Source organism: Schistocerca americana, chromosome 9 (assembly GCF_021461395.2).
Source record: "Schistocerca americana isolate TAMUIC-IGC-003095 chromosome 9, iqSchAmer2.1, whole genome shotgun sequence".
NCBI classification, from domain to species: domain Eukaryota; kingdom Metazoa; phylum Arthropoda; class Insecta; order Orthoptera; family Acrididae; genus Schistocerca; species Schistocerca americana.
The window spans coordinates 5320152-5341619 of NC_060127.1; the positions used below are offsets into that span (position 1 = coordinate 5320152).

The window sequence follows — 21468 nt, forward strand, 5'->3', positions numbered from 1 at the left end:
GATAGACGATTCCTTGACATCTCACGATGTGTCCTACAAATGAGGTCCCTTTTCTGAGTCAGACTGTGCCATAGATTTTCTTTTTCACCGTTTCGGTTCAGTACCTAATTCCTCGATCTAACCACATAATCTTGAGCATTCCTCTGTAGTGCGCCATTTCAAAAGCTACGATTCTCTTCTTGTTTGAAATGTCTATCGTCTATCTTTCTCTTCTGACATGTAGCTTCAGAAAAGGAATCCTTAACGGATAAATTCACGTTAGTGTAAATTCTTCAGAAAGGCTTCTCTTGCCATTGCCAATCGGCAGTTTTTATCCCTTCTATTTCGGTTGTCATTAGTTATTTATCTACGCAAATAGCAAAACACCTCTACTACTTTTTCTCTCTCATTCCTTGATCTAATTTCCCTACCACTGAGACTGATTTAATTACATAAAGTTGCAGCTGGGTCAGGGAGTACACTCCACTCCACAATATATCGTCCCTGTCTCGCCAACCTCTTCATCTCAGAGTAGCACTTGCAACCTACGTCCTCAATTATTTGCTGGATGTCTTCCAATCTCTGTCTTCATCTACAGTTTCTGCCGTCAACAGCTCTCTCTAGTACCATGTAAGTTACTCCCTCATGTCTTAACAGATGTCCTATCACAATGGCCCTTCTTCTTGTCAGTGTTTTCCACATATTCCTTCGATTCTGCGCAGAACCTCACCATTGATTACTTTATCAGTCCACCTAATTTTCAACATTCTCCTGTAGCACCACACCTCAAACGCTTCGATTCTCTTCTGTTCCGGTTTTCCCACAGTCCATGTCGCACTACCATATAATGCTGTGCTCAATACGTATATTCTTAGAAATTTGTTCCTCATATTCATGCCTATGTTTGATACTAGTAGACTTCTCTTGGCCAGGAATGCCCTTTTTGCCAGTACTAATTTGCTGTTTTTCTCAGAATTTCTGACACCTTACACCATTTTATATTGTCGAACTCGTTTTCTAGATCGACAAATCCTGTTAACGTGTCTCGATTTTTTTGTAGTCTCGCTTCCATTATCAACTGCAACGTCAGAATTGCCTCTCTGGTGCCTTTACCTTTCCTAAAGCCAGTCATCATCTAACACATCGTAAATGTTCATTTCCATTCTTTTGTGTGTTATTCTTGTCAGCAACTTGGATGCATGAGCTGTTAAGCTGATTGTGCGATAATTGTCGCACTTGTCAGCTCTTGCAGTGTTCGGAATTGCGTGGATGATGTTTTTCCGAGAGTCAGACGGTAGCTTGTTACACAACCGTATTAGGATTGCCCTGTGTTCAACAGTGCTGCGGTAAGAGACGAAATACACACCTACATAGCTGTATTGTTGCAGTGCTAATAAAAATGTTCTGTTCTGACCTCATCTCAATGCAGAAATGCTTTTAAGTATTTGATAAAAATTAATTCCATTTTTTTTCAAGGAACACACATCTAGATATCAGTGTTGACGCAGGCTACAGCTTTGAAATTGGACACTATAATTGAGCTTGCTTTACTGCAGTGAATTTTAACTATTTGGTAAAACTGTTTGAAACTAGTTACTATAATTATGTTGAAAGGCGAGGTTCGCAAATCGTAAATGTTTTCAATATTTATGTAATGCCTACCTGAGCGCCATTACAACAAACGAAAGGCAGATTGCCAAAAGAAACTCTGTACCAAATGGGTTATATTGTTAGGGATGGAGGGATAAAAACTAAGCAAGGGATAAAAAATAAGCGAACAGACGATTACTTTTAATATATATTATTAATTTTATAGAGCAACACTTACATACATAAGCTGAACAGAAATTGTTCGTAACCTTTCGCTTCCAGAAGAAGAGTGTAAAACATTCTTCTTTACGTCAAGACACTGAATTTTGTCAGTGAGCTTCTAGGTTGTGACTTCTGTGGACTATCACAATACATAGATAACACATTATTACATTTAAATGGTTCGAACGGCTCTGAGCACGATGGGACTTAATTGCTGTGGTCATCAGTCCCCTAGAACTTAGAATTACTTAAACCTAACTAACCTAAGGACATCACACGCACCCATGCCCGAGGCAGGACTCGAACCTGCGACCGTAGTGGTCGCGCGGTTCCAGACTGCAGCGCCTAGAACCGTTCGGCCACTCCGGCCGGCTATTACATTTATATTTTTTTAACATACAAATTAACAAAGTTCAGTCACCTTTCACCCTTTACCGAGCGAGGTGGAGCAGTGGTTAGACACTGGACTCGCATTCGGCAGGACGACGGTTCAATCCCGCGTCCGGCCATCCTGATTTAGGTTTTCCGTGATTTCCCTAAATCGCTCCAGGCAAATGCCGGGATGGTTCCTTTGAAAGGGCACGGCCGACTTCCTTCCCCGTCCTTCCCTAATCCGATGAGACCGATGACCTCGCTGTCTGGTCTCCTTCCCCAAAAACAACCAACCAATCACCCTTAACATGAAATTTATGTAGATCGATGGGTAATCGGCGTTTTTAGATTAATACGCAGTTTTTATTTCTCTTTTGTTTTTCGACTTGTTTCACGAGACACACTTTTAATAGAAATTTTCGATGTGACGGTGCAACACCGTGAATTCCATTGTGAGCAGGGATGGTACGCGAAGTTTCAGTTCCTGGAGACAAATTTTGAGAAAGGATTTTTTTTTTTTTTGCTACATCCAGAATCGCCGCCGAGGATATCTGGAGAGCTCAAACGGAGAGAGCGAGCGGTGGCGCGCTGGGACTTTTTGCCAGGCCGCCCGCCCTCGTTACGCGCTACTCGCTACCCCTGTGTCCAGTACGCTTCTTCCGTCCGCGGGCCATCCATCTCCTGAAGACAGGTCGGCTGCCGTGGGCCGAGCCGTATGTTAATCGCGGTCTCAACTCCAGTGCGTCGTTCTTGCTGCGTCCTTCTCCTCTGGGCAGCGTCTCCTCGCGTGCGAGAGATTCTGCTGTGTCGACTACGAGGACTTTCACCCTAATAGATGAATAATACACTTCAGGGCTTTATAAGGAAACAACCAATGGAAAGGGTTGGCCGGCTAATGCCGGTGCTAAGAGCGTATCAGCGAGAAGCCGACAAGTAGTAATCATTCCAAGCGCACGTGTAGTGTGGTCAACAAATAAAAGCGACTCGGAATTGGGAGGCAGAAAATGACTGAGGAGATAGACCGTAATATCTTACCTGAAAATCTTATTACATCGTGAAACTGACTTGAAATCGCTAAGCCATATCAGAAAAGTTACATTCACGACAACAAATGATCTTTGCATAAAAATACAATAAAAAAACTTGGTATTACATACTAAGCTGGTCTCAATCACGTTCGTTCTACAGCAAAAGCGCATAAATACATGAATACTGATTACCTTATTGTAGATCGATGAAACAATATGTAGAAAGATTCTTGATCAAAGTTTCATAACAATATTTGTAGCATTTTCTTAAATGATTTTACTTCAAATCTTATCTCTTTCGCAAATCATTACTACAGAACATTGAAATTATTACACTGAGTGTTTAATACTGAGCGACTGCCCACTGCTACTCCTGAGAAGCCACTGCCCGCTACTGCGCCACCTGACATAGCTCTCTGCTACACATACTCTACCTCAGTGACAGCTGCCTCACAGCGTTCTTTCACACGTACCTCTTTGTAATCGATATATCGCTAATGCTCTTGGACAATACAATTTACAGTTTTCATTATATGTGCGTGTTTCAACGGTCAATGCTTTCGCGGAATAAATATCTGCGGTTGCCTACGGAACCATGATTGTACGAAGGCGTGCACTTCTTCGCCCAAAGCAAATCGTCCATCCGCTGCTCGCTGACTTCCTAGAGCACGGCGCCATAATGAATGTTCAGCGGTGAGTGGGCACCTTGTAAAAACTGAAGAGCGGCAGCAAGTCGAAACGATCGGGGGTGTTTGACGAAATGCGTTATTATATTGCAAGATAAGGCCTGCCCATGTGTTGCCAAGGTTGTTTGTAGTACGCTGCAGAAGTTTCGCTGGCAAGCCCTTTTTCCCTGAAATCATTCACCATCTTGTCTCACGGTGGAATAAATTTATTAACACTTAAGGCGATTGCTTTTGAAAAAATTAAATTAACTCACTTTTTTGTCACACGTCTTGTTTTCATTTGACTACCCCTTACAATAGCCTGCCCTGTTGGCCGTGCAGTCTAACGCACGGCTTTCCGGAGCGGGAAGGAGCACCTGGTCCCCGGCACGAATCCGCCCGGCGGACTTGTGTCAAGGTCCAGTGAGCCGGCCAGTCTGTGGATGGTTTTTAGGCGGTTTTCCATCTGCCTCGGGGAATGCGGGCTGATTCCCCTTATTCCGCCTCAGTTGCACTATGTCGGCGGTTGCTGCACAAACAAGTTTCCCACGTACGCCTACCCCACCATTACTCTACCACGCAAATATAGGGGTTACACTCGTCTGGTTTGAGACGTTCCCTGGGTGGTCCACCTTGGGCCGAACCGCACAATAATCCTGGGTTCGGTGTGGGGCGGCGGAGGGATGAAGTGGACTCCGGTAGTCGTCGTGGGGTTGTGGACCACTGCGGCTGCGGCGGGGACGGAGCCTCTCCGTCGTTTCCAGGTCCCCAGTTAGCATACAATACATTACAATACAATACCCCTTATAATTATTAACCGAATTCCAAAATTCAGTGGTACACCTACATCTACATAGATACTCCGCAAGCCACCGTACGGTGCGTGGCGGAGGGTACCGTGTACCACTACTTGTCATTTCCCCTCCACTGTTCCACTCGCAAACAGAGCAACGGGAAAAACGAATGTCTGTACGTCTCCGTATGAGCCCTAATTTCTCGTATCTTCTCTCTGTCCTTAAGTGCTACGTATGTTGCAGACAATAGAATCGTTATGCAGTGAGCTTCAAATGCCGGTTCTCTACATTTTCTCAACACTGTTTCCCGAAAAGAACGTCGCCTTTCCTCCAGGGATTTCAATTTCAGTTCCCGACGCATCTCCGTAATACTTACGTGTTGTTCAAACCTACCACTAACAAATCTAGCAGTCCGCCTCTGAATTGCTTCGATTTTCTTCAGTCCGACCTGGTTCGGACCCAAACACTCCAGTAGTACTCAAGAATAGGTCGCACCAGCGTCCCATATGCGGTCTCCTTTACAGATGAACCACTCTTTCCTAAAATTCTCGAAATAAACCTACGTCGACCATACTTTCTGTCATAATGAGCTCATTAAGAGGGATGATGCCACGTTAAAAAGGTTTAACGCTATAAGCCAAGTTTTGAACTTTGAATGGGTGCACATGTCTCGAGGCAGCGCAGACTACCCAGATTATATTCACCCAGCATTCCACAACGAAAGCGCTTAGCGATTTGCGACTAATCTTACGCGTAATTTCAAACCTTAACGAAACTTTTTCTTGCTGGCACCCGGCACAAAATAATGAAAGGATAAAAGTTTATCACTTATTACACCTTCATTGATCGTGTAGTAGAACTTAAGTATGAAGCACAATGTTTTAATGTATTACTTCTATACTACTAACTGTATTTGCAACGCATTTTTCCCACAGTATCCACTTATACCACTCAATCTAACTGCAAAATTCTATCATGGTACGACTCACAGTTCAGGAAAATGAAATGAAATGTCGTGTGGCGAGGGCCTCCCGGCGGGTAGACCTCATCGCCAGGTTCCACTACGGTGACTTGCACGTCGATGAGGATGAGATGATGATGATGAAGACGATGATGATGATGATGATGATGATGATGATGAAGACGATGATGATGAAGACGATACGAACACCCAGTCCCTGAGCGGAGAAAATCTCCACAACCCATCCGGAAATCGAACACTGCCCCCCCCCCCCCCCCCCAGCATGACGAGCAGGTGCGCTGTCCACTCACCTACCGTGACGGTCATACAGTGTAGCACATTTGACGTCACAAACAACGACATAAGTGAAAAAGTAGCTCTCCTTAAAACGGAGCGGACATTGACCACGCTAAACGCATTCAGTGCTTCACAATGAGAGCACCTAGGAAACTCAAGAAAACTTTAAAAGTGGAACTTTCCAAGAGATTAAATACAGACTGAGCTACCCAAGAACGACACACGACCCGGCCTCATCTGTCTTACAAAGTTCACAGTTCTTCTGCGAAACTTAATGAATATACACGGAAATAACAAAAGTCATTGGATGCCGATATACGAGGGCTGCAACTTAAATAGTGGCAACTATTTATTCACAAACGATACAAAAGACTTACATGTTTGCTCCTGTTACTGTCCTTCACAGTAGTCACCAGCGCTGTGTAGAAGCCGTTGCCAGCGATGTGGAAGGCGTAGTATACCGTTAGCAGAGCCTGTTATGTTGATGGTGCGAATGGAACGGTATAAAGTTTACGGTGATTCTCTTGTACGACTCTGATGGGGTTATACTAAGGCATTACGTTCCTCCACGGCAGACCGTCAGTGCACAGTATTACTGTTCGTTTTTGGAGCATCACATGCGACCAGCTTTGCGAAATAAGCGGCGACTCTTCCTGCGCAACCCACCCATCAATTTGCACGACAATGCGTGGGCGCATACAACGCAAGCTGTAGCTGCTCTGTTCGGTCGATGGGACTGGGAAGTACTGTGCCATCCACCATACTCCCCGGACTTAAGTCCGTGTGACTTTGATTTGATTCCGAATATGAAGGAACCACTTCGTGGCATTCGCTTTAGATCTGTTCCAGAGATTCGATAGGCAGTATACCGCTCCATTCGCATCATCAGCAGAACAGGCTCTGCTAACGGTATACTACGCCATCCACATCACTGGCAACGGGTTGCACAAAACGCTGGTGACTACTTTGAAGGACAGTAACAGGTGCAAACATGCAACTCTTTTGTATCGGTTGTGAATAAATAGTTGCCACTATTTAAGTTCGAACCCTCGTACACATATGCAGATGGCAATAGTATTGCGAACACGAGGTGTAAAAGGGCAGTGAGTTGGCGGAGCTGTCGTTTGGACTCAGATGATTCGCGTGAAAAGACTTCCGACGTGATCAATGCCGCACGACGAGAATTAACAGACATTGAACGCGGAATGGCAGTTGGAGCTACACGCATGAGATAGTCCAGTTCTGAAATCGTCAGGGGATTCAAAATTCCGTGATCCACAGTGCAAGTGTGTCTCGATAATAACAAATTTTCGGCATTACGTTTCACCAACAACAAACCAATGGTCGACGACCTCCTAACGGCCGAGAGCAGTGACGTTTCCATAAAGTTGTCGCTGCTAACAGACAATCAGCACTCCGTGAAATAACCGCAGAGCGCGTGAGCGCCTTTACTAACAGCACTACATCGAATGCAGCATCTCTTCTGGACTCGTGACCTTGTCGGTTGCACGTTAGACGATTGAAAAACCATAATGGCGTGGGCTGTTAAAACATGGAATGGACTGGTCCTGTGGTCCAACTGAAACGACCATAGACGACAAATGGTTATGTTCGGCTACTTGGAGACCATTGGATTTCACTTTCCCAAACAACGATGGATTTTTTATGGATGACAGCTCGCCATGTCACCGGGCCACAATTGTTCGCGACTGGTTTGAAGAACATTCTGCACAATTCGAGCGAACGATTTGGCCGTCCAGAGCGCCCGACATGAATCTCATCGAACATTTATGGGACGTAGTCGAGAGGTCAGTTCGTGCACAAAATCCTGCACCGGCAACACTTCAGCAGTCATGGACGGCTACTGAGTCAGCGTAGCTCAGTATACTTGCAGGAGGCTCCCAGCGACCTGTTGACTCCATGCTGCGCTACCCCTGGCGAAAGGATGTCCAACACGATTTTAGCATATTTACCATGGCATTTTTCACCTCTGTGTATGTTTACGGTATAGTTGGACTTTCAGCAAACAAAATGGGACAGAATTTGCCTCAGAACAACAACTGCAAAATTCACTCGAAATGCCAAAGGAAGTTGACTCACAATCCTAGTCATTGTAACAATTCATTTCATATTTAGTTGTGAACAATGCGATGCAGCACATCGTAGCATGACGAGAAGGCATCACTGTGGGGTGAAGATCAACGTGGAAGCTTACAGAGCAATACGTGAAGGTAGAAACTTCAGCTGAGGCCAGCGGCCTCAGGGAAGACATCCTTAGAGTTAAACCAAGGAGAAGGACTGCAGTGGAAAGGGAGGAAAGTTACTAATGTGGTGAAGAGCCACACAGGGTTGTGATGTTACGAAAAGCGTAGAAAAGACTGGATACAGCCAAATAAGTATATTCAGCAACTGGCAGTAAAATAGATCACTTTTCCGTACGTAGCATAAAGCACGAGTACCTAAGAACAATACTGACAAAAAATCAGTCGCTTTTACTGTCAACAGAGATGGAGGAAAAGTTCAAATGCGTGTGTTCTGAAATGTTCACAGTTTGTTTCTGTTTTCAGCGAAATGATAAAATGGTTGAGCGAACGTACCTTCATATCCACACGCCAGCAGCTTTTTACTAAATAGCACCGTGTGAAAGAAAGAAAGGAAATGAACTATTGTCTGTGGACCTTCTTTTTTTCCTGCAGAAAACAAACATAAAGTTTTTACAGAGTGGAGTCTGTCACACGAAGCTGTATATATATTTTTCGTGCATTGTATATTTCCCTTGTTTTTTCACAATCTTTCTCGGAAATTTTCTTTTCTGGTTTTATTCAGTTTGAGTTCAGTTATTGTACCGCAGTAAACACGCGAACACCCGATTCTTTACAGAATCGAGCTACCATGTATAAAATAACGTAACTTAAGACGTCAAATTACTTTATAAATGAGTTAATGTGTGAAATGTTTGACGTTTAGCATGTAACCGAGAAAAAGTTCTAAGTTTGTTGGAAATCTTTAAGGGCTCTCATAACGAAACATTGGATGAATGTGGTCTGCGCAATTCACGCTCCATTTGAAGCAAAACCAAGCTTTTTTTTTCCTTTCTTTTTCTTGCGCATGTCAACATTAATGTCGTCATACAATGATATAATTTTGCAGGTGTACTGAGTGGTAATGTTGACACTGTTTGTTAATTACATTGCGAGCAGAATCGGCAGTAAACAAATGAGAAATTAAAACGTCATGTCTGATGTTTGAAGCTGTAATGTATGAACAGTGAAAATGTAGGCAGCGATAATTTTTTTTCCCATTCATCGTGTTGTGGGAGGGGACGATGGGTTGTCAGCGACAAAAGTTGTAATTGTTTCAAATTATGTGTAAAGTCTCTAAGCGCTCTCCTCAAATACCGGATGAGAAAAGGCCGCATATTTGCGAGCTGTCAGGGCCAACACAAACACACAGTTTGTAACTGTATTAAAACCTCTCTTACTGTGCTAAACCTTAAACATAAGCTTAACGAGTTGATTATGACAGAGTTTTAATTTTTAAATTCGGTCAATGATCACGCGAAATATTGTAAACCAAATTCTTGTTCCCTCTTGGAAGCCGTTGGATAACGGAAACTGATGTTACATGTTCCGGGGCTGACGCTTAGTAATACGGATAAAGCTTACTGGAATGACGAAGCTACTCTTGATAACACATGTATTAAACTTCAAGTTTAAATTACGGTTTTCTAGTCGCTCACGTGTGGTTTTCCGAAAGACATTATTTAGAATGTGTTCGCCATTTATCATTCCCAAAGTATTGGATTGGTGCATAAGTTCGTAGCGTTTTTCCATAAGGTTATCGGCACAACCGATTCGCATAACACACACTTCAGTCATGAACAATACATTCTCCTTCACTATTTACAACAGTTTGCCAACGCCAGGATAACTTTACGATTCCGCTGCTGTAGGAACCATGTTTTTTGAAGCGAAGAACTCTTCGAGACATGTTCGGAACGCATTTTCATCCGGAAAGAAAGGTCGTTGAAGGTTGTTCGATAGAGAGCGGAAAAGGTGTAAATCTGAGGGCACAAGATATGATGAAAAAGCTGGGTGCGGAATGCCTTTCCAACCCAACTCCTGTACAGTGTTTCTTGTTAGTCTAGCAGGGTGCGTTTGGCCGTGAAGCAGCATCACTTCACGCAGTCTTCTTGTGGTTGTTCTCGGAATGCGCTTGCAAGGCATCTCAGATGTTGGCAGTGAATGGCAGCTGTGATGATTACACCTGGGGGAAGCAATTCGCAGCACTCCACACCGTCGCTGTTGCACCAGATGCATAACATAAACTTCTGTGAATGCGCACAGGTCTTTGTACGCGCAGTTGCTTCTTTCCCTGGGCTCAGTCATTCCTTTCTTTTCCTCATGTTAGCATATAGGAACAGTTTCTCGTCAGCAGTAACGATACGGGGTAGGACTGGTCGGCGTTGTTCACGAGCAAAGTGATGACGAGCAAGCAGAGACGGACGTGTGGCCACGCGCCGACTTTTGTGATTTTGGCTCAGAGCATGCTGTACCCTTACACCTGATTTTGAACGTCCCTAACTGCATGCAAATGTCGCACGATGTGGAATGTTCAAAGTTCGTCACATTTGCCAGTTCTAGAGTACACTGGCGTGGATCATTGTGGATTAATGCTTTTAGACGATCTTCATCAAACCGAGAAGGTCTTCCTGAACGTGGAGGATCACCAATGTCGAAACGATCCTCCTTAAAACGAGGAATCCATTTTCTTGGCGTGCTCTGCGCAGTGGCCTTATCCCCATACCCGGCGTAAATGTTTCAGACTGCCCCGCTGCTGTCACCCATCTACTGAACTCGAACACAATAATATGTCGATTTCTCTAGTTGACAATCCATTCCCTGGCGTTCACAGCTCCACTCACTGCCTCCATATGACAAAATAACAATATGTGAACTCAAATTTTAATAGTAAGCTGTAAATATGAGAGTGACAATTGGTAAATAAATTCATAGCAACCGGAATACTAGCATGCGAAAGAAAAACGCTGAGCCGTGGTAAAAATTGCTGTTTTGAAGAGCGCGCCGCAGCGCGTAGTGTGAAGCAGTCGCCCTCCGTTTCTGGTGGCGGTGGCGCCGCTGTGGCAATCGCAGCTTCGGTGTCTCTCTCTGGTGGGAAAGGGGAAAGGTTGGCTGTTCACGTGCATTTAAGGGGCGCTGTGAGCTCGGCAGTCGGCCAGTCTGGGTCATTCTCTCGTCCCCAGCTTGCTCGTCTGTCTCTCGTCCGCATTTGTTAGGCAGTTAGTGTCTGTCTGTCGTTCGGAGCTACCTCTGTCATGTTCGTCGGATTTGGTGTGTTAACGAATTTATTGCTTGGAGTGTAACGGCCCAATACCTGAAATATGTTTTGATCTTTGGAAACTTTGACATTATTGCCTATGATCTTGAGAGGCGGTATCTGTGTACTGTGGAGCATCTTAGCTTGTTTGGCCAATCTTGAGGATTTTATCTAAGATTGCATTTCATGGGCTTTTATTTGAAATTATCACTTTAGTATATAAAGCTGCCACCGTTTCACCGTAAGACTTAGAAGTTAAAATCAAGTTACACCTTCGCTGGCAAGGTTAATATTTTAATTTTTATTGTTTTGTACCATATCCATCCCTCCTACGGTGGGGGGAGGGGGGGGGTGCATATTTTGTGTGCTTGTGTAAATTGTCAAAACTCTTAGTTTAAGCTTATCTTGTGTTGCAGATTTGCACCAGTGTAGTGTTTCAGAGGCTGTTGTTAGCGGTCGTAAATACGGCCGTGTCAGAAGGAAGCGGCAAGGTTCTCTGCCCGAAAGTTAATACAGTCAGAACTTGTTTCTTTCTGCCTCTGAATAAATTGTAACTTGATACTTAGAGGGTGCTTTCTGATTATAATTTTAAATGTTTCTTTTAAAAAACGCCTTTAGGCACTAATAAAGTGAATACAATTTCCCATTTGTTAAAAGTAATTTGGTTGTGATTTCATCAGTTACTCCCTGGCAACTGCTTCCACGCTTACGTAGTGTGATTAAATGTGTTAATGTTCTTGATGAATCGCTAGTAAATAAAATAAATTGTCAAGTATATTCTTTGAAAATAAATCACAGTTCAAATGCTGTGAAGTTAGGCATGAACGCAATATAAAGCGAAATGAAAAATTTTGTTTCCGCCCGGGATCGAACCGGGGACCTTGCGCGTGTGAGGCGCACGTGATAACCACTACACTACGGAAACTGACAGCGGTAGGTTGTGGAGTTAAGGAGTGCTACGCACAGTAGCAATGCCCCCCCCCCTCCCCCCACCCCACCCTTCCACCCGCCAAGCACGGTCGGTGTGAACCGGTTTGTGGCGTATGTGGTGGGGGGCTGGCGCACGCCGTCTTGCCTGCTAAGTGCTGCTCCAGATAAGATCGCAGCGCTCGGGGGGTTCGCTGTCGAATGGAGGCAACTTTCCGATACTCGCTAACAGCCGGCAGCCTCACTTGTCCGAAACGCGAAGTACCAGTGAGAACTTGTGTCTTAGGCAAGAGGTAGCACGAACGTGATGTTAAAAGTCTTCACGCACGTACTAATCGAGGCACGGTAACCGTGATCGTAATGGCTCTTCTTGGCGAAAGCGAAACATTGAAGTGAAACGAATAAACTCAATGACGTCCATCTCCTCTTCTGTCTGTAAGTTCTCCGCTGACTCCATGCCCCCACCCCGCCATACGGCTGGCTAGTTGTAATCGCGGTGTTCTCTCTTTTTTTGTCTCTTCGAAGGCCACCTACGTCTTCAGAGCTTCAGTCGGCCACCGTTTCAATGTCAGCGCAGCTCAAACGCCTGCCAGTAGAAGGCTAGAGTGCGTCTCTGACCTTACGGAAGAGCATTTACGAAATTACCACAGAATCTATACCACTAACAAGGGGCCCGTAAAACCTTCCCCTCACTGACTTGGTTGGTTGATTTGGGGCAGGGGACCAAACAGCGAGGTCACCGGTCCCATCGGATTAGGCAACGATGGGGAAGGAAGTCGCTCGTGCCCTTCCAAGGGAACCATCCCGGCATTCGCCTGAAGCGATTTAGGGAAATCACGCAAAACCTAAATCAGCATGGCCGGATGCGGGTTTGAACCGCGGTTCTCCCGAATGCATGTCCACTGTGCTAAACACTGTGCCGACTGATTAGATTCATATTGTCAGGCTGTGTAGCGCACGACTCGGACTTCAACGTATGTGAACAGCAAGACGCAACTGTCAGTTGTATTCGAGACAATAGAGTTTGAACATTTTACGCGTGTATTACATATTTCGTATGTGTTGTTGTTGTTCTGGTCTTCAGTCCTGAGACTGGTTTGATGCAGCTCTCCATGCTACTCTATCCAGTGCGAGCTTCTTCATCTCCCAGTACCTACTGCAGCCTACATCCTTCTGAATCTGCTTAGTGTATTCATCTCTTGGTCTCTCTCTACGATTTTTACCATCCATGCAGCCCTCCAGTACTAAATTGGTGATCCCTTGATGCCTCAGAACATGTCCTACCAACCAGTCCCTTCTTCTTGTCAAGTTGTGCCACAAACTCCTCTTCTCCCCAATTCTATTCAGTACCTCCTCATTAGTTATGTGATCTACCCATCTAATGTTCAGCATTCTTCTGTAGCACCACATTTCGAAAGCTTCTATTCTCTTCTTGTCTAAACTATTTGTCGTCCACGTTTCACTTCCATACATGGCTACACTCCATACAAATACTTTCAGAAACGACTTCCTGACACCTTGCTCTGTTGCTTGCTCTGTTTTCTGTATCTCTATGTACATCCACGCCTCGCGGAAGGCTCCCAGGATCGGCGGTAGAGTAGGGTTAACGTTCGAATGTGGATTCGCCGCGAGTTATATGGAGAGCGGTGTTCAGATGCGGATCCACAATACGCCGCGCACGGGGTAGTGGATCCGTCTCGCGCCAGGTAGGAAGCTGTATTCGAATGCAGATCCACAGTATACAATACCCGAGTTGGCGTTAGAGTGTGGATCTGCTGCGTACTATATATCCGGAGCTGTGTCCGAGAGGCGGATCCACCATACGCAGCATCCCTGATAGGGTTCGCGGGTGGACCAAGCACGCGTTACGTCCGGACAAGTATTCTATGCTCGAAGTTTGGTCCACCTGCCGATGGTACCGGGTCCTCGGAGGCGTCCGCGCGGCGTGCGTGTACATAGAGATGCAGAAAACAGAGCAAGAGCTCTCCGAATGTGGAGGTGACTGGATACGCCTTGGTTACATTTAGAGGCCATTTTAGAACAGAGAACGATAACTTATGTCGCGGTCGCATGGATGGATCTGACATAAAATCGAAAGAAATGCGGAAACTGATTAGCGCATAGGTATAAACTAACCTAATATACACCGAAATGCGGTGAAAATGAGAACGTACTTGCTTATCTTCTGGTTCGCAGGGGGGAATTTGTACATGGAGTCATGTGTGCGGCAACAAGAGGAATGCAGGTACACGATGACATCGAAGCAAGTGGAATAAGGAAGGCAGTCAATTTTTTCTCGTTGAGTTCATATTATAGTGTATGTCTACTGAGGTAGCAGTGATACACGGGAGTTCAATACTGTATTTGATGCGTTTCAGGAGGACAGAGAATCATTCACGTCTAAACTTACTCACCTCTGTGTTAAATGAGGGTGTACGGGATGATCGATTGAGACAGAGCTGCAGCTAGGTACGATTCAAACGTTGACTCATTTATTCTACAGAAGTTGCCGAAGGTAGATTTTTTTTCCAGTATTCTATTTGGATGCTTTAGTCACGTGATATAGCCAGCGTTCTAGCCGTATGTGGCTACGTGTTCGGTATGCGGTTTAAAGCACTGTCTACTTGCGATCGTTAACGGTGAACCCGTCGGTCATCAGAGGACTCCCATCTCATGTGTGATGAAAGTTGACACATTCCTCTAAACGCACTTTGATTTACGCGATCCCCACCCTGTCGCATGCTTGGTGTAAAATCGAGACTTCAGCGTCATAACTAAGTTAGCTGTGGGTATTTGTGAGGGGCTGTGGCTCAAATGGCTCTGAGCACTATGCGACTCAACTTCTGAGGCCATCAGTCGCCTAGAACTTAGAACTAATTAAACCTAACTAACCTAAGGACAGCACACAACACCCAGCCATCACGAGGGAGAGAAAATCCCTGACCCCGCCGGGAATCGAACCCGGGAACCCGGGCGTGGGAAGCGAGAACGCTACCGCACGGAGGGGCTGTAATCATTGTGTACAAACTTACCCGACAGATGGGTGTTTACATAGTTGGTGGCGGGATGACTTCTAATTTTCGCATGTTGGACGCTGCTGTTATGCGTATCCGCTTGCTTGTAGGGTGTACCGGCTGCTAATAACTATCATTTTTATGTAGACCTGATGGAGTAATAGTATTATTTCTGACTCGTGATCTGGTGTGATCATTGGGTACTAGACGTGTCCGCAGGGCTATATTGGGCTCGTATCATAGAAAGGAAAAGTTTTGCGATTGGGGTAGAGATAGCTCAGCGTAGGGGAACCGGGGAGAAGGATGGATGTCTGACAGGACGGAAAAGTAAGCGATCTAAGGTTATTGCACGTTTTTAAGTGCTGAACGTTCTAGGCTTAGGAGTGTGTGTGTGTGTGTGTGTGTGTGTGTGTGTGTGTGTGTGTGTGTGTGTGTGTGTGTGTGTGTGTTTATGTTCTCTCTCTCTCTCTCTCTCTCTCTCTCTCTCTCTCTCTCTCTCTCCTACCGGAGCCTTCGATGCACCGATCATGGACTCAGGAAAAATACCTTACACATGATAGATTGGATGATTTACTTAAAAATGTGTCGAACTACGTTGCGTATAAATATCGCTCCGTTCTTGTTCTACTTAACTGTATGCTATTAAATTAAGGCACGCTGAGATCTGTCACTATAGATCGATGTGGCGTGCTAAGCTCCAAGACTTGGTTACGTTCCGAGAAATGTGGTGCACTTGGAGGGGTTAGGACTAGGAAAGCTCTATTCAGTCAAGAGAGGTGGAGTGTAGCTGTATTCGTCTGCTCGGTTGAGGATTAATTGGGTAGCGACGTTGCGGGGTAGGTAGGTCAATGCGGAGGTGAGGATGGTCTTTTAACGTAAGAGGACTAGATAGCTCTGTGACCGCCATACGCAGAGAGATTGATCGAGTACTATGCGCGAGGTCTTAGAAATATGTGTAGCGCTGTCTGGTATAATTTGATCGTCTTTGTGTGTTCGAGAATTAAGTGTGAATGGACGTGCTGAGAAGTCATCTATGAATGGTCGCAATGATACTTGCAAAGTAGAGGGTGTATGGTTCTGAAAATAAGAAAACAAGCTGTCACATGATTGTCCAGTGTTGGACTTACTATGAAATTTTTCGCGATATCAGCTGTGATGGATAGTATTACAGTAGATCGGTGGTGTCTTATCCATCGCATCTGTGCATTGGGTACGATATAATGATTGACTGACAATGCTTGCTTGAGTTGGGGAACAAATTTTGGTTGATGGACCGCAACTTCCGGGGTTGCTAGCACAGAAAACGGTGATCCTGTACTTGTGTGCAAAAATGACCAATCACTAGAAATGGAATGCACAGTTATAAACTATTCGGTCACTGCGACATATGAGTTTAAATGTAGAGGTGGTCGATCACTTTCTAGGGACGTCGCTACAGCTCCAGCAGGCTCTTCTAGTTTCCTTGTTTTGTGGCTGTCCTTTATTTAAAATCATTCAATGTTATGCTAACGACTGTGAGAATATGATTTACAAGATGCATGGTATAGTTTCCTGTGAGAGGCTGTGCATCAGTGCGTGTTAATGTCTGTTTAGAATCAGACACCGACTTCGAAGTCGCGGCAGAAAGACGAAATGCTCGGCAGTGTGCAAAAGCGTGTTAGAAAACACTGTTTGAACAAGGGCCAGAGGCAGCTTCTCATTCGCTTAGAGTATGGGTCATCAAATTTTAAAGGGCTCTCTGCAGCGTGTGTATATTTAATATGATCTTGTTCATATAGGCATTTGTAGTTTGAGGTGTCGGACTTGGCGAGCTGCTAGGAATTCTTGGATGGTTGCACTCTGAGTTATTCGTGGGGGAGTATTGTGAATTCCGTTTGCCCGCACTGGAGGTGGATCGCATTGGTGCCTTCGTGACTTTTTCACTGTTTGATGGTAGAGGATAAAGATGATAGGGTGTTGAGGATCTGTTGTACTTGTACTTAGTTTGAGGCGTATAACATTGCCTGCATTTCCAGCGAATGGTCAAAACAAGGTCCTGTTGTAGTAACTGAGATCATTCTGTTTATAGACAGGTTGCAGAAGGTAATAGATACGTCTTTCTCCGACTTAAATTGCAGAGCTTAGATGGGTGAAGATAAATGCATACTCATCTATGCTGAGAAAGGGAGAATGCTTTTTTATTATTAAGTGAGTTTTGGCACGAGTGAATATGGTTTTATATATGCGAATGTTTAAGATTTGTGAGTGGAAATTGTCAGCGAAGCGTGAATGACGTCGGGTTCGCTGGCTGGGGGAGAAACTGTTTACATGTCCTGGTTCAAATGGTTCAAATGGCTCTGAGCACTATGGGACTCAACTGCTGAGGTCATTAGTCCCCTAGAACTTAGAACAAGTTAAACCTAACTAACCTAAGGACATCACAAACATCCATGCCCGAGGCAGGATTCGAACCTGCGACCGTAGCGGTCTTGCGGTTCCAGACTGCAGCGCCTTTAACCGCACGGCCACTTCGGCCGGCTTACATATCCTGTTGGTGATGCAATGGGTCGGGGCGGGGGGGAGGGGGAGATAGAGATCTGTCCTATTCAGGAATCCATTTGCACACTGTATGTCGTTAGACAATAGAGAGCAGGTATAGGGAGAGCCCACTTCAGCACTCTGGTCCTGGGGGCTGAGTGGACGGCTGTTTAGATGGACAGCCATGTGGCTTTGACATGCCGCCCGCGGACTCGGACACTCGCTTTGTAAGGCGCTGTGGGATTAGTTTGAACATTTAGTACTTGTTTCGGTGGTTATTGGATTAAGAACTGTAATAATGAAGGTCATGTCCTCAACAGGACCGCTGTGTGATTGAGTAAGTGTGTTTACGTATTTGAAGATATGTTTCGCGAATGGTGATGTTAAGTTGATGGCGCAATTTAGCTACCACTGTAAAAAAAATAGCTGTCTGCTGCTAAAAGAAAGAAAGAAAGAAAGAAAGAAAGAAAGGGACGACCTTGCCCACAGACCTGATGGATGAGTTATTAGATAAGAGCAAGTGATAGTTGAATGATGCTATGTGTTCGGATATAGGAGTCTCTAAACGGCGGGGCGAGATTTTTTTTTATGTGGAAATTTATGCAATCTATAGATAGTGATATTCGACCGCTAGTGACAACAGTTAAGAGTGGAAAAATAGGTGCAAATCGAGCGGCAATGGTAATAATATTTAATTGAAGGTGGAGGTGGTAAATATGGACCAGGCTTTGAATATTGGTGTGAGTGTCGTATGTGCTTGATGCTCTGTATAAAAGTTTGACTCTTTAATTGCGTTTGGTATTTCTGGGTGTGTGTAAAATTAATTTTACTGTTGAAAGTGCGAGAAAGATGAGTTGATTGGTGTTTAGATAGAGGCTACGTTTGTAATTCGAAAAGAGGGGATGACAATGGTAAATTGATTGGTGGGCATGGTTTGTGGGGTGATATATGAGTGTCAAGATAGGGTTGAGGACGTTAGTGTTTGTTGATGGTGGGACGGGTGTGAGGTTAGGTGCGGTGGAAGGTGTAAATTAGATCTCTTTTTTTTTTTTTTTAAATTGTAAAGTAAGAATAATATTGAGAAGGTTTTAGATGGCTGGTCACGAGACGAGGCGAGAGCAGCGATGTGCAATTATGTTTAGTTAAAGGGCCGTGTAATTTCGTGTGAGGAGCAATGTGCAGTGGGCTACAGTGTCGTAGGAGGTAAAGAAAGGCGCTGCTATGATGTGTCTAGCGTATGGAGGCTGCGCTTTGGAATTATGCTACGTTGATACAAAGTTGACTTCCACCCGCGTTCGGTGGTCGTGGCTCGGGATTGTGACGGATCGCGGTCCTGGACGGACGTCTCTGTGCGCTTTGACAGCTGACGAGCGCGTTGACCACGCAAACTCACGCTTGCGGAAGCCGAGCAGGGGCTGTGCGATGTCTGAAACCAGACGGATGGGTGACTTCACGATCCTGTGGGCAGGGTGCGGAGTGGGGGGTACCTGCGCACGTCTGCCGAGTTATTTTGCGAGCGGATCTGCAGGCTCTGCTATGCGTTATTTGGATAGTTTACGAGTACTGAGCGTATCTACACATCAGTGTGAAGAATTATTTAGTAGCAGTTTGCTATAGTGTGTACTGGAATTATGATTGAGTGCGTGTCCGTGGGCTGTGCGACATGGTCTAGGGTGATTGTGTGATAGATACACTGTATGGTTAAATAAGTTGTTTGAAAAAATAAATAGAGTGTTGTCAATCATTACACTGCAGCGGCGTTATTCGTGTGTGTCGACGAGCTGTGCACTATTCTGACAATAGACGTGAGGGCAGGTCCAGACCTGAGACGCCTGCGGTAAACATGAGAAGAACAAAGCAGCTTTCGCGTGTGTCAGATGAGAGTGCCCTTTCTGGTCGGCTGTCACGAGCGAGCGCTGGGAAGCTGAATTTGAGTGAAGGCTCTGGAGCGCCCTCCTCCGCTGACCGCACGCGCGCGCTGCCTGGGTCTGCCTGGGACCGTAAGCTAAGGCGCATAGGCGATATCAATTTGTCCGGTGTTAGGCGCGAATGCGACTGTGTTGATGTCATGTTTGAGGAAGGCCGAACAGAGACTTTTTGGTAGGTTTAGCAGCTGGGGGTGTTTGGGCGCGTCTGTTGGACTATTTTTTTGCGAGCATGTCTGTGCACTGTGCTGTGCGTTATTTGGAGAGTTTAAGAGTAGATAGCTCGTCTGCCGATATTGTGTACTGCATTATTTACGAGCAGTTTGCTATTGTGTGGTGAAATTAGGAGTTGTTTACGTCTTTGTGGCCTGTGTCAGATGACCACAGTCGGATCAGTGCGGGTTTTTTGTGACAAATATACTCCACGACTAAATAAAAGGGGCTCCAAATAAATAGAGTGCAGTCCTTCATTACTTCCCCGAACAGCACAGCGCAGTCTGAGCGGTTTTTACGCAAAAACTGCAATCTGGTCAGACTGTGAGTGAGTCAACAAATAACTGGACAAATTTATCTGTAGAGGAGTTATAGGCCTGGATTGGAATGAATATCTTGATGGGTGTGGTTGTGTTGCCACGTGTAGTGCACTACTGGAGTTCAGAACCTGCCTTATGTTAGCCTTACATATCGAAATCAATGAGATGCAGAAGTTTCAAGAATATATGTCCCAAATAAATAAAGTACACTCTTTCAAAAAAATGGTTCAAATGGCTCTGAGCACTATGGGACTCAACTACTGTGGTCATAAGTCCCCTAGAACTTAGAACGACTTAAACCTAACTAACCTAAGGACAGCACACAACACCCAGCCATCACGAGGCAGAGAAAATCCCTGACCCCGCCGGGAATCGAACCCGGGAACCCGGGCGTGGAGTACACTCTTTGCACCTCCCATCAGCCTATGGACAGAAAATTAGGATTTGCTTGGCTATTTGGCCATAAATGTTTTGCATTATTTAAGAGCGTTTTTAATGTCTGTAGGCTGTGCTAAGCGTTATTTTTAACTGTTTACAATTAGCAAGCGTGTGTCTAGAACATTATAAATGAGTTATGTAGGAGTGTTTTGCAGGTCTGTATGACGTAGGACGTGTCGGTGTGATACATATACTCCATTCCTAAATAAAGTAAAATGGTTCCTCCATCCATGGATATAGTGCAGGGTGAGTCCTTTCACCCGAAATGTGTAGGAAGAGGTTGAGTCCTGGTGGCTTAGTTTGAAACAATTTTCTTAGGTTGGTGGGGGAAGTGCAAGTGCGTTTTGTTTATTCGCAGATTTCAAACTTGGCACTGGTTCTTAGGAGGAAGTGGCGGTCGGGTGGCTGAGGTTAGTGCAAGTGCCCTTTCTTTCCAACAATTTTGTTTGGTTGGCAGAGAAAGCGGAAGTGACCTTTCTTTACTGCCAGAATTCAAACTCGGCGCTGGTTCCTAGGGAGAGGTGGCTGTCTGGTCCTCGAAAAGTAGGTGAAATTAGGTAGTTGAACACCTTTGCGTACATATATGAAATTGTAAATTGAATTATTTAATATGATTAAAAACGAAATGGAAATAAGTACTTAGCTATTTACAGAAGACTGTCCGTCGCGTGTATGTAGTGTGTGTGACGTAAGTGGGGCGGTGGCACAGCAATTGTACGGTTATTATGCGCATGCGAGAGAGAGTCAATTAGCGAGCTTTCTAGTGCGGACCAAACATGCTGTTATATAGTCATGGCGGATTCCACTGTCGAGCAAACTTGTTCTCCCTTGCACAAGGACATGTGGTGGACGGTGAGCGGTCGGCATCG

At 45.1% G+C, this 21468-nt stretch overlaps 1 non-coding gene across 1 annotated transcript; it reads right to left on the bottom strand.

Annotated features, from left to right (window-relative positions):
* Positions 1-12097: 12097 nt before the first annotated feature.
* Positions 12098-12170, bottom strand: Trnav-cac. The gene has a single exon. It is a non-coding gene; the product is annotated as a tRNA-Val (tRNA).
* Between the last annotated feature and the right edge of the window lie 9298 nt (positions 12171-21468).